At 42.2% G+C, this 13,090-nt stretch overlaps 1 protein-coding gene across 1 annotated transcript in view; it reads left to right on the top strand.

The window, feature by feature from the left end:
* The first annotated feature begins 399 nt into the window (after window positions 1-399).
* Tesk2 (testis associated actin remodelling kinase 2) overlaps window positions 400-13,090 on the top strand; it is a 93,122-nt gene continuing 80,431 nt past the window's right edge. The window contains exon 1 of the mRNA XM_028784763.1: window positions 400-672. The gene's annotated coding sequence lies outside the window, so the exon portion shown is untranslated. The remainder of the gene's footprint in view (window positions 673-13,090) is intronic.

Genomic DNA, 13,090 nt, shown 5'->3' with positions numbered 1-13,090 from the left:
ATCGCTTTTGTTTGGGGGGTTTTGATTGGTCTCTCTTGTGTCCCGCCCTCTGAGACTCTTTAGGTTTTCCCCAAGGTGAATTCTCCGCTCTCCGGTTCCGCTTTTTCAACACACTGTCCCTTCTGTTTTTTACCTTCACTCCCTTCCTATTGGTTCCCTTCATCTTCTAAGAGTTGGCGCCGAGCGTTGCTGATTGGCTTTTCTGGACGCCCATTGTGCCCACCCTCGTACCACGTGGCATTCCTAACGTTAATTGGGCAACTCTACTAGCTCGTTTGTCAAAGATTGACGATTGATTGGCTGCTCTGAGGGAGGCCTGAGAGGGGCGGAGCTCACGGGCCCGCCCCCAGTCCCCTGCCCCCAGGCGTTTCAGACACTCACCGGCGGGGAGCCCAGAGTTTCCAGCTGCCCCCTCAGTCCCAGCGGAGATCCGCCTCCGGGCCCCGCCGAGCAGGCGGGGGAAGCAGCCCAGACCGCAAGGCCATGGCAGTAGCCTCCCGCTCCTGCGCCGCCGCTTGCCCTGAGCAATCGCCGGCTTCTGCGCGAGGGACCCCCACCTCCTCCGCAGGCTAAACAGCCACGGCCGGGAGCTGCTATGCTCTCTCTGGGCCGCTGCCTCCCTTGCCCTCCGGCCGGCGCAGACGCCCTCTCCACCGCTCAGTTGTGCCTCAGGTAACGTCGGGAGAGTGCCTGAGGACCAAGGCTCGGCATCCCTGCCGCGCGCGCAGCCTTGGCTCGTGGGTCGCTGAGCACTGGACAATCCGGTGCCTTACTTGAGATTCTCAAAGAGGCAGGAGACTGTCTCTCGCCCCTCTCCCCCTTTCCTTCTCACTTCCCGCAGGGTCCCGGGACAGTCCCCACCTCGCCTCAGAGGCCGAGAACCCACTGGGAGTTATCCTTGCGTTGAGGTTGTGTCTGACTCACTTGTGAAGTTGTGGAACCCTTCACGTTCCGCTCTCCTACTGTGCCCCACTGGTCTCAGTGCCCCCTTCTCCCTCCGAGATCTGGATTCCCTCCGGAACGTGCTCATCTCCTAACCACCCTGACTCCTATCCAGGACACTTCTCTCTCCTTTTTATTCATTTACTTTTTTACCCTTCTTTTTGAAGACTCTTATCTAAACTACGATTCGGATTTAGCTGGAAATAAAATCCAGATTAGTTGAATTGAAAAACTTCAATTTATACCTCTGAGAAAAACTTGTTAAAGAATTTGGACTTTATTTATAGGCACACGGAGCCATTGTAGGTTGTAAGCAGGCGCTTGATATGGATTATCTCTGGAAAATGTGAAAGAAAGATTGAAAGTAAAACCGGAGGGCAGGAGGCCCGGGTAGGCAGGCGACTGTTGTGCTTCTGTGCGCCAGAGAGGATGAATGGATTGGAATAGTTGTAGGAAAATGAAATTCCAAGAATTTTCAAAATAGAATTTAGAGATTTGTTTTTGTTTTTTTTTGTTTTTTTTTTTTCTTTTCTAAGTAAGGGCTTTCTCATTGGTTTATGGCACTGAGTTGGTGGTGTTAATGGAAACAATGTAAAGAAGCAGTTTTGAAGAATGATAAATTGTGTTGTGGATAAGTTGAATCCGAGTTTTTCAAATAGAGGTGGAAAATTGGTCATGGAACTGAGAGAGTGAGACATAAGACCCTAAGGTTTCCTGGTAGTACTCCAGAAATCGGAGAATTGGGCTGTGGACAGAAGCAGCATTGCTGAGGATCCAGAGACACTGAAGCAATACAATGGCAGTATTACAGACGCGCAGGAAGACAGCCTCCAGAAGGGAGGGGGGGACCCAGGTGCTGCAGAGGTCAAGCAGAAGGGGAGTAGGAGTCAGGGAGGCTGGCGGTTAGGAAGTGACTTGCTTTCTTTCCAAGGCAGTGTTGACAGTCTGGTGGTGGTGATACAGTGGTCAGCTCATGGATTTAGTTGTAAGTGGAAGGCAGCAGTGAGCAACACATCTTTCTTCTTTCTCTCTTTTTCTGCTTGTTTGCTTGCTTGGGGTAGGGTTGTGTAGCACAGGCCAGCCTGGAATTATGTGTTACCACACTAGACTGGCCTTATTTTTTATTGTGATCAGTTATCTGTGGATAAATAAGATTTCTCTGGAGGTTGACGAAACTGTGGTGAGTTTCTGACATAAGCATTATAGCCACAGGAATCACCAGTGGGAAATAGCAAGGATTTCTTTTTTTAGATTTATTTTTATTTTATGTGATGAGTGTTTTTTTCTGTTGGTTTGGTTTCAGAATCTCACTGTGTAGCCCTGACTGACTTGAAACTCACTGTGTAGATCATGCTGCATGGTGCGTAAGTGTGTGTCTGTGTGTATGTTTGTGCACCACATGTGTGATGGTGCCCTCAGAGGTCAGAAATGGGTGTTAGACCCCGGAACTGGGGCAATGATTATTGTGGCTGCCATGTGGGTGCTGGGACTTGAACCCAGGTTCTTTAGAAGAACAAATGCTTTAAACCACTGAGCCATCTCCAGCACCAAAGATAAAGGATCTTTTCTTTTTTTTCTTTTTTTTTTTTTTTAAAGATTTATTTATTTATTACGTATGAATACACTGTAGCTGTCTTCAGACACACCAGAAGAGGGCATCAGATCTCATTACAGATGGTTGTGAGCCACCATGTGGTTGCTGGGATTTGAACTCAGGACCTCTGGAAGTGCAGTCAGCGCTCTTAACCACTGAGCCATCTCTCCAGCCCCTAAAGGATCTTTTCTTTCCTTCCTTATTTCCTTCCTTCCTTCCTTCCTTTCTTCTTGAATTCAGTTCTTTTTTCTTCTTGAATTCAGATCCACCTACATCTGCTAGAATTAAAAGGATGTGACACCACCAGATTCTACATTTTCCTCAACACCCTAAGAATAGGAAGACAAAAAACAAAGCAAAAAGCCCTAAAGATTGGGTTGATCCAAAACTGGAATTTGCAAAGCAGAAATATAAAATGGGAACCACTTTCCACACTACTAATGGTGGTGTGGGTCTATGATTGACTGCACAGTTTGAATTAGAAATTAGAAGAAGTAAAATCTGGGGTTAAAGAGGTGGCTTAGCTTTTAAGATCACTGGCCATTCTTCCAGAGGAAACAGATTCAGTTCCCAGTGACTACATACAACTATATGTAACTCCAGTTCTGGAGGAGCTAACGCCCTGTTCTAGGTTCCTTGGGCAATGCATGCACACAATATACAGACAGACATATAGACAAGACACTCATGTATATAAATAAAAATTTAAAAAAGTAAAATCTGTAAGAAGGCTAGTGTACTTGGAGAATGAAGAAATAACCAGAATTGTGACTGAAGACTAGATTTTGTAAGAATACATGATTGGAAAGTTCAGCCTTCTTTCAAGGCCAAGAAAGAAAAAATAGTGTAATTGTCTCAGTGCTGTTGAAGGGAAGTGGAGCTAGCTATAGGTTATTAAAATAGTTCACTGGTGTTAAGGGCTATGTTGACTATGTCATCTGTATGGATGTCATAATTCCCAAATATGACAGCAGGAGACGGAATACAGGAGACAGGTGGGGCCTGTCATCAGCAAGGAGGAACTCATGTTAGAAACTGGTGCTCAATGGTACAGATGTCTGTGCCTATTAACAGGTTCGCAGACATCGGGGTGATTTCAGTGCATGAGATGTTATTCTTTTATAGAGATAAATGTCTGGAATAGCTCCTCAAACCCTAGCCTGTGTGATTTGGCATATGAAGGTCTTAATTCTGGTTTAGACACGTACATGCTAGGAGGCTAATAATCTGCTCTCAGACACTGCAGTGATGCTTCTACTTACAGTGTCAGTTAACTATAAGGAGAAAATTGTTCCCTGGCGTATTTAGAGTAGAAAAGGGACTCATTTTTAAAAATGTTCTTCCTCCTATATTAAAGTGGTTATAAATACATTGTTAATGTCACACATTTCATTTTGTTCTGAAATATGAATGTTTTATTAGAGTTTGAAATCTCAGATAAGGACTTTTATGGGAGTTTTTTCTCTTTCTGGTAAATGGAGCCTAATTAGTACATTGTTTGTGTGGGTGATGGGGAATGTTTTGGACCAACAGTGGGTATCATGCTATTTTCTGAGTCATGAAGTGAAGGTGACTTCAGTGTGGTCTCAGTAGGATTATTTTTGCTGAGTGTTTAGAGGGCTGGTTGTTAACATACTTGTAATGTGTCACCTATCCATTCTTGACATTTTATTTTTTTTACTATTTGTGTGTGTGTGTGTGTGTGTGTGTGTGTGTGTGTAGGTAGAGGACAGCTTGGAGAAGTTGATTCTGACCTCCTGTCATGTGGGTCTTAGAAATTGAACTCGTTCATCAAGTGTGGCAGGAGGTACTTTTACCCATTTTTCTGGCCCTCTGATATTTTATAAAGGCAGTGTGAAAAGGGGAAAATACTGGAAATCTCTATGGTAAATCAAAACAGATTGTGTTATTAACTATATGGTTATAGATAAAATACTTATCTTTGGCTGGGCAGTGTTGGCGCAGGCCTTTAATCCTAGCACTTGGGAGGCAGAGGCAGGCGGATTTCTGAGTTCGAGGCCAGCCTGGTCTACAGAGTGAGTTCCAGGGCAGCCAGGGCTACATAGAGAAACCCTGTCTCAAAAAAAACAGAAACAAAAACAAACAAAAAACAAAACAAAAACTTATCTTCTGTAAGCCTTAGTGTTTTGTTTTTTCTTTTTCTTTTTTTTTTTTAAGAGATCTTGCCTCGAGTTCATTTGTAAAAACAGCATAGGACACTGGTCATCTGCAAATAGTGTGTGGGTAGGTGTGTCACAGCACTCCATCTGTCTTCACGTTGGCAGGAGCCTTTTCTATGGGGCCTTCACAGGGGCCTGGGCACCTTTGGGAGCCTGGGCTGGAGCTTTGGCCTGGGCCTTAACTGGAGCTTTGGCCTCTGCCTTGGTTTGAACCTTGGGCTTTGGTTGGCAGAGCCTACGAGCCTTGGCCATATAGCTTCGAATCCGCTTCCCAAGCTTGGGGTGAGCGATGAAAGCCAGGCGGCTGAGTTTGCGGCTGGGGCCCTTTGGCATCTTGGACTTGATGGCCTGAGGCTTCACAAGGGCCTTGATGGCCTCTGCGCGTGCACTCACTGCCTTTGCATTGTTGGCCTGCATCTTCTTCAGGCCTTTCTTGTTGTGCTTCTTGGCAAAGCGCATGTTCCTCAAGAACTTGGGGTCAACCCCCTTAAGAGACTGTATCTTTGTGACCGGGGTTTCTTGATGCCATTTCTGTGCCATTTGCGGGACTGGTTGTGTGTGGTGTGGTTCTTGGACTTGGCCATGTCTGCACGGTAACCCACGGCTTCCCTTGTTTTTTCAATTTAATGTTTGAAGCTGGGTACTGTGGTGCACTCCTGTGATCCTAGCATTGAGGAGACTGCTTTGGGTTAGCATCCTGTTCTGCATAGTCAGATATTGCCTCAAAAAAAAAAAAAAAAGTATATTTCTCTGTTAGAATTAGTTCCACTCTTGGGAACTTTCTTCATTTTTCCTTAATGTATATATTACTTGAAAATATGTTCAAGTGGTTAAATACAAAGCTATTTACATATAATATAGGATTTTAAATATTTATAAATTTTATATAAATAGTCACAGTCTCATGACTACTGTGTCTACCCGGTTCCCTTCTCCTTCTCCCTTCATGCTTCCCAACCATTTTTTTTTTAAAAACTCTTTGGATGTTTGGAACTGAAGATGAACCCAGATTCTTTTTTTTTTTTTATTTTATTATTTTATTTTTTTGAGACAGGGTTTCTCTGTGTAGCCTTGGCTGTCCTGGAGCTCACTCTGTAGACCAGGCTGGCCTTGAACTCAGAAATCCGCCTGCCTCTGCCTCCCAAGTGCTGGGACTAAAGGCGTGCGCCACCACTGCCTGGTTTATAATCTGTTTTTTTTTTTTTTTTCATGAAAAAGCTGATGGTCTCTCTCAGTTCTGGGCTCCACTCGCTGGGTGTGTCTTTTATTTTAGTGTATCCTGGAGAGCTTTTCGGATTAGTATTTTGAGAGTTTCCTCATTTGTAAAAAAAAAAAAAAGTTTAAACACCTACTTTGTCTCCCAGGGAATTCTTTTGGGTGTAGATGGGTGTGACCATGCATTCTGGCATTCCTAGTATTCATTAGGCAGAGGCAAGTAGATCTCTGTGAATTTAAGTTTAGCCTGGTCTACATATCAAGCTCCGGGGTAGCCAGGACTACATAAAGAAAAACCCTATCTCCCCCAAAAAAATCTCTTTCAACTCTGAGATGTCTTCATAGAGCTTTGGGGTTTGTGTGTGTGTTATGTCACCCTGCCTCAAGGACCATAGATTATTGGCCGAATTAAATTGTACAGAATGGATGTTAGAGAACAAGGGGGTCACTTCTGGGCTCCCAGGGAAATCTGAAAACACCTAGTAATCTTTTTTGGTTGCTGTTGGCTGATCCCAGGCTTTGAATGGAGGAGGATGAATTCAGGAGGGAGGAAGGCTTCAATGCTTTTTGATGGAATAGAGCAGGCCTCCATAACTATCAGCCCTGGTCCCTGCTGAACTAGTCCCACAAGCCTTCTCTGTACTTGGCCTAGGTCTATTCAGAATTTAACAAAGATTTTTCACAGGCTGGTGTGTGTGTGTGTGTGTGTGTGTGTGTGTGTGTGTGTTACCCTTTGGGGCTATCACAGCACCTGATTGGGGAAGGTTACACATAGCAAAAGGGAGGCCAATGTAGGCTACATGAAACCCTGTTTCAAAAACCAAGACAAAAGCAACAACAAAGTGGGATGATGATGTGGCTCGGTAGGTTGTTGTTCTCGCCACAGAGTCTCACACTTGATCCCTGGGACCCACATGGAGGAAGGAGAGAACAGATTCCCATAGGTTGTCCTCTGGCCTCTCTACACACAGATAAATGAAATGTAATAGAAGAAAAGTTTACAGAAACACCAGAAAGCTATTGAGTCTGTGTACTATAACCTGTTCCCTGTTATGCACATTCCTTTAGCCTTTTAATGTTCCAAACAGTGCTGCAGTGTAGACCTTGAACATGTCATTTTGACATGTGTGCAAGGGGATTTGCAAGATAAATTTACAAAAACAGAATTTTAAGGTCCATATGCATTTACTACCAGGAACTGCTCAGTTTCCTTCCTCAGGTATTTTCCCATCTACATTGCCTGTTTATTCAACTAACACTGCCTGTGTCATAGCTAATTCTTAAACAGTGTTTTGTACAATGAATACCATTCTAGGAGGTTTATGTGTATTATCTCATTTAATCTCAGTAAAAGCCCTTTGAGGTAGGCACTGGTACTATCTGATTTGTGGCCACCGAGCTGCAGAGATACCTGTAAGCACTGTGATTTAGGGTCAATGTTGTTGATATTATGCCTCATGTTATCAATCTTGGAATAATGCCAATGGGATAGATAGAAACAAGTGATAGATAACCTGGAGTGCTTCAGTTGTTTTCTTTTAATTATGCTGAGATGAAGCATCTTTTATGTTAGAGTCACAACTCTTTTCTGTTGAGTCAGGGATCTCTATCGTTCTGATTTCTTGGACTCTCTATAAAAAGTTAAAGGTCTATAATATGTTTTACAAGAATTTTTCTTTTCTCTTCCTTGGACACAGGGTATTGAACCCAGGGACGCCTGCATGCCAAGTATCTGCTCTGTTCTCAGGCCCTCAGGCCTATTTTGATATTTGCCTTTCTGACGTCTCTTCTTTCATTACCCTATAGAAGTTCTAGATTTTTGTGCTGATAAACTTTTCAATCTTCTTTTATGGCTTTTGGATTTTGAAATATAAAAAGACAGGCTTTCTGCATTTCAGTCCTTGCTGTTTGAATCTGTCCAGCTGGAACAAGGACAGAGAATTGTCATAAAGGTCAAAGTGCTTTGTCAACTGTAAATCATTAGACAGATGAAATGTAGTGTTATTTATTAATTTATCTTCTGAACAAGTTGTACAGAGGCTCTCATGTCTTCCTCTTTATTAAATAGAATAGAATAATATAATTTTGTACAATATAGAAAATTAGGAGCTGGGCCTGATAGTACAGGCCTTTACTGACCACTTGGGAGGCAGAGGCCAGCCTGGTATCATAGTGAGTTTCAAGACAGCCAGGACTCTGGAGAGAAACTCTTTCAAAAACCAAAACAAAACAGGAAGAAGAAGAGGAGGAGGAGGAGGAAGAGGAAGAAGAGGAGGAGGAGAAGAAGAAATAATTATGATTTTATTGCTAATGTTTTCCTAGGACGGTTTGCATGGGCTCTTTTTTTCAAAATGATTTCCACAATGAATTCACTGTGATATTCTTGATAAACTTGAAAAATTTTATTTTTTAATATATTAAAATGTTTCCATTCATTAGATATTTATGGAAATAACACATTTAAAGAGAAAAAGCAATATAATGTATACATCATTAATGAAAACTGTATAGTATCATATCAAAAAGAACTTTAGGAATGAATTTCTTAATTTCAGAAATAAATCTACAGAACAACACATTCCCTTCTTTTTTTTTTTTCTTTTTCTTCTTTTTTTTTTTTTTTCGAGACAGGGTTTCTCTGTATAGCCTTGGCTGTCCTGGAACTCACTCTGTAGACCAGGCTGGCCTCGAACTCAGAGATCCACCTGCCTCTGCCTCCCAAGTGCTGGGATTAAAGGCGTGCACCACCACCGCCCGGCAACACATTCTCTTCTTAATTGTCAAGTGCCAGAGCTCTGCCTTTTGGAATGATTTTAGCCACTAGGTTATTAGCCATAATGTGTTCTGGCTCTTATTCTCTAATTACTTTTACAGTATGCTTTCAATTAATCTGTCCAGCCACATTCAATTAATTTAGTTCTTAGCAACTTTTAAAAAGACATTAAAAAAAAATTATGTGCATGGCGACTGGAGAGATGACCCAGTGTTTAAAATCATTGGCTGCCTTGCAGAGAGCCCAGATTCAATACTCAGATCCACGTGACAGTCTCACAACCAACTGTAACTCTACTTTCAGGCATCTGATGCTCTCTTTTGACTTTGGTGGGCACTATGTACATGTGATATACAGACAAAATGTACAGACAAAACACCAATATACACAAAATAAAAATAATCCTAAAAAGATCTGTGTGTATGTGTGTGTGTATGTGTGTGTGTGTATACACTTATGCTACATGTGTTCATGTGCTCAAGGAGACCAGAAGAGGGTGTTAGTTCCCCTGGTGGTGCAACTGTTATGGGTTACGAGTTCTGAACTCAGGGTTCTCTGGAAGAGCATCACACTCTCTTAACCTCTGATCTCCTTCTCCAGCCCTTCTAAGATCATTTGAAGTATTTTTCTTCTGCTATTTCCATTAATGTATGGTTAATAGGTACCTTTCTTTATTCTGCTTCTTTATTCATCGTGCTAACTGGCATCGTTTTGGGCTGTCCATCCCTTCCGTCCCTTCCCGTGGTGATCCTTGCACTGAGACCATTTCCTATCACGATCTTCAGCTAACTGGGCCTTTTTTTTCTCCCATGTTTTAGTTTTGTTGTTTTTTGTATTAGAATGTGATTAGAGGTTTTGAATTTTTACTCTCACATTAGCTAAGGTTCATAAATGTATATTCTGTTTGTTCTGAGTAGTAATGCACTTTCACTAACGAATTGGAAAATATCAAAACCAAAGGAAAATGAGAACACTGAGAAGCTGATATAATGGCCTGTGCCTGTGATCTCAGTACAGGGTCTTAAGGATCTTAAATTTGAAGATAGCCTAGAGTACATAGAAAGACAGTCTCAAAAAAGATGGAAATGAAAAAAGAATTGGGAAATAGAGAAGATTTTAGAAGATATAAGTTTCTCATAGACTGCCTGTCTTAGTGTTCTGTTCAGGTAAAGAGATACCATGACCAAGGCAACTCTGATAAGAGAAAACTGATTTTCTGTTTTCAAGACAAGGTTTTTCTGTGTAGCCCTGGCTGCCCTAGAGCTCAGTAGACCAAGCTAGCCTTGGTCTCAAAGATCCACCTGCTACTGCCTCTTGAGTGTTGGGATTAAAGGTATGTGCTATTACTGCATTTAATTGGGGGCTTGCTTATAGTTTCAGAGGTTTAGTCCATTGTCATGACAACCATTAGCCTGGGTTCTGGGTTAACAAAATATGAAGGACCTGAAAATTAGCATTAGCTGCTAAATCACACACACAGAGGGAATGAGAGCAAACAACTGGGCCTGACTTGGGTTTATGAAACCTCAAAGCCTACCTCCAGTGACAAATTTCCTTCCACAAGGCCACACCTACTTCAGTATTACCCCACCCACTTATCCTGTGTTTTTCCAGACTCCCTGGTGTCTAGGCATTCAAATATATGGATCTGTAGGGGCTATTCTTTTTTTTTTTAGATTCAGTTATTTATGTTATGTATATGAGTGTTCTATCTGCATGTACACCTACCTGCATGCTAAAAGAGGGCATCAGATCCCATTACAGATGATTGTGAACCACCATGTGGTTGTTGGGAATTAAACTCAGGACCTCTGGAAGAGCAGCCAGAGCCAGTGTTCTGAGCCATCTGAACTACTGAGCCATCTCTCTAACCCTGTAGAGGCCATTCTTATTTAAACTACCACACTGTCCAAGATTCACTAAGTTAATAGTTGTTTTGAACCTGTATATATCCTCTTGTGTGCATGTCTCTCAAGGGCTTAGCATGGTATATGGCCTCTAGGAGATGCTAAATAAATAATTTGTTGATTAAGCAAATGAAAGAATAAATATATGCCAGCCATGGTGCTGTATACTTTTAATCCCACCCAGTACTCTGGAGGCAGAGGCAGGAGGATCTCTAAGTTTGAGCCAGCCTGGACTAAAGAGTAAGTTCAGTATAGCTAGGGCTACACAATGAAACCCTGTCCAAAAAAAAAAAAAAAAGAACAAGAAAAGAAAAAGAAAGAATGAATATTCTTCTAGTATAGAGTTTGAGTCACCATAAGGTGAGATAGCTCAGTTGACAAAGTGCTTATGGTACAGGCATGAGGATTTGACCCAAGTTTAATCTCCAAATCTCATATAGAAAGCTATGATAGAATGGCATGTATCTATAATCCCAGTGCTAGGGAAATAGAGAGGATAGTCCTGAGGCTCACTGGCCAGTCAGTCTAGTATAATCAGCAAGATCCAGTCAGAGATTCTGTCTTCAGAACACAAAGTGGACATGCAGATGTACACATGCACCAGAACACATTTCAGACACTTGACAACAAAAAGCCAAACTAAATCCAAAATAAAAAACCCTAAAATTTGAATCTCAATGTCTAGATTTTACCTTTCCCCCTTACTATAAATCTTGACTTATATCCAATGCTAAAATTCATATACCATAATTCATTTGAAGGTGAGCACGTTCAAGTCCAAGTCCTTATGGAGCTCATAGTCCAGAAGAAAACAGATAAGCAACAATTAATGTACAGTAAGATAGCTGTAATAAGGATTTGTGCTGGACAATATCATATCAAAGCACAGACAAAGGAGATTGAAAGGTCAGAGAGCACTTCTCATTTAGTTGCTTCCATGTGGAAGAAACCAAGAACACACTGAGGAGAAAGAATGTCACGTGCATGGGCACTGTCGTGTCAGCAGACGTTACAAATAAGCAGCTTAAAAGAGAAAGGCTTCATTCTGACCCACAATCCCAGGGTCCGTCCACTGTGGTGGAGAAGTCAAGGTGGTAGGAATCGGAAGTGGCAGGTCACATTTCGCTCATAATTAGAAAGCAGGGAGAGATTGAGTGAGCATGCTGTTGCTCCGCTCCCCTTCTCCAGGATCAAAGCCAGGAGTGGTGTTCTGCACAGTGCATGGGGCTTCTCACCTGATGAATGCAGTCAAGATGACCCTCAGTGGCATGCTCACATGAGGTGACTATCTCTGGAGTCTAGATTTTGTCAAGTTGACAGTTAACACTAAGCACATAAGTGGATTGTGTCTATGGATAGAAGAGTCAAAAGATGGGTGAAATCAGAGCTAGGAGGGCAGAAGAGATAGCTCAGCAATTGAGAGATTAACTACAGTCGGGCGGTAGTGACACACACCTTTTTCCCAGCACTCAGAAGGCAGAGGCAGGCAGACCTCTGAGTTTGAGGGCAGCCTCATTTATAGAGTGAGTTCCAGGACGAGAGGCTAGAGAAGCTCTATCTGGAGCCCCCCCCACTCCCCAAACAAACAAAAACAACAACAACAAAGAAGCAGATATCTTTGAAGATTTTACCCTACTTTGTTGAGACAGGATCTCATGCTGTAGCTTGGGCTGGACTCAAACTCGAGAGATCTAGCCTCAGCCTTCTCCCTGTGGGATAACAGGTGTGAGCACAGTGTCGGCTCACTAAAGATTTTCAACTGTCATGTGTGATATATGAAAACTATTATAGGTTGTAGTTCACGTCCTTCCAGCTAGTCTGAAATGCTGTTGAAATCATTCATACCTATGAAATAGTGGGACTATTATTAAAGAAAAATATATGTTTTGGTATTTATTTACTGGCTGTTTTAACTATTAGCCTCAGATCCAGTATTCAAATAAAGTAATACATACTACAAAGCCATGTTTATCTTTTATTGGAAAGAAAAAAATCTGTAAGAATCTGAACATCTGGACAGGGGATGTAGCTTGCTTGCTGGAGTGCTTGCCTAGGATGCATGAGTTCTGGATGACTGTATAAAACTGCTATGGTGGTGCATGCCAGAAATCCTGTTACTGAGGAGATAAAGGCAGGAAGATCAGAAGTTTGTTGTCATAGTTGGTCACACAGCTTAATTTTTTTAAATCACATTTCTTTATTCTGTATGGGTGGGGTTTTAGCACATATGAGGATGTCAAAGGACAACTTTCTGGAGTCAGCTCTTTCCTTTACTGTGAGTACCACAGATTGAACTCAGGTTTTCAAGTCTGCTCCACAAGCACTTTTACCTGCTGAGCCATCTCTATGATCTCACATGGGCAGTTCATAGAAGGAAGTCCTTCTATGTGGTGATTTATACCAGTGATCTCAGGAGGAGTAAACTTAGGAGGAAGAGGCAGGAGGGTTACTGTATGTTCCAGGCCAGCCTGGACTAGTG

The sequence above is a fragment of the Grammomys surdaster genome, unplaced genomic scaffold (genome assembly GCF_004785775.1).
Source record: "Grammomys surdaster isolate TR1022 unplaced genomic scaffold, NIH_TR_1.0 100, whole genome shotgun sequence".
In the NCBI taxonomy this organism is placed as follows: Eukaryota; Metazoa; Chordata; class Mammalia; order Rodentia; family Muridae; genus Grammomys; species Grammomys surdaster.
This window is presented reverse-complemented; position numbering and strand designations above follow the sequence as displayed.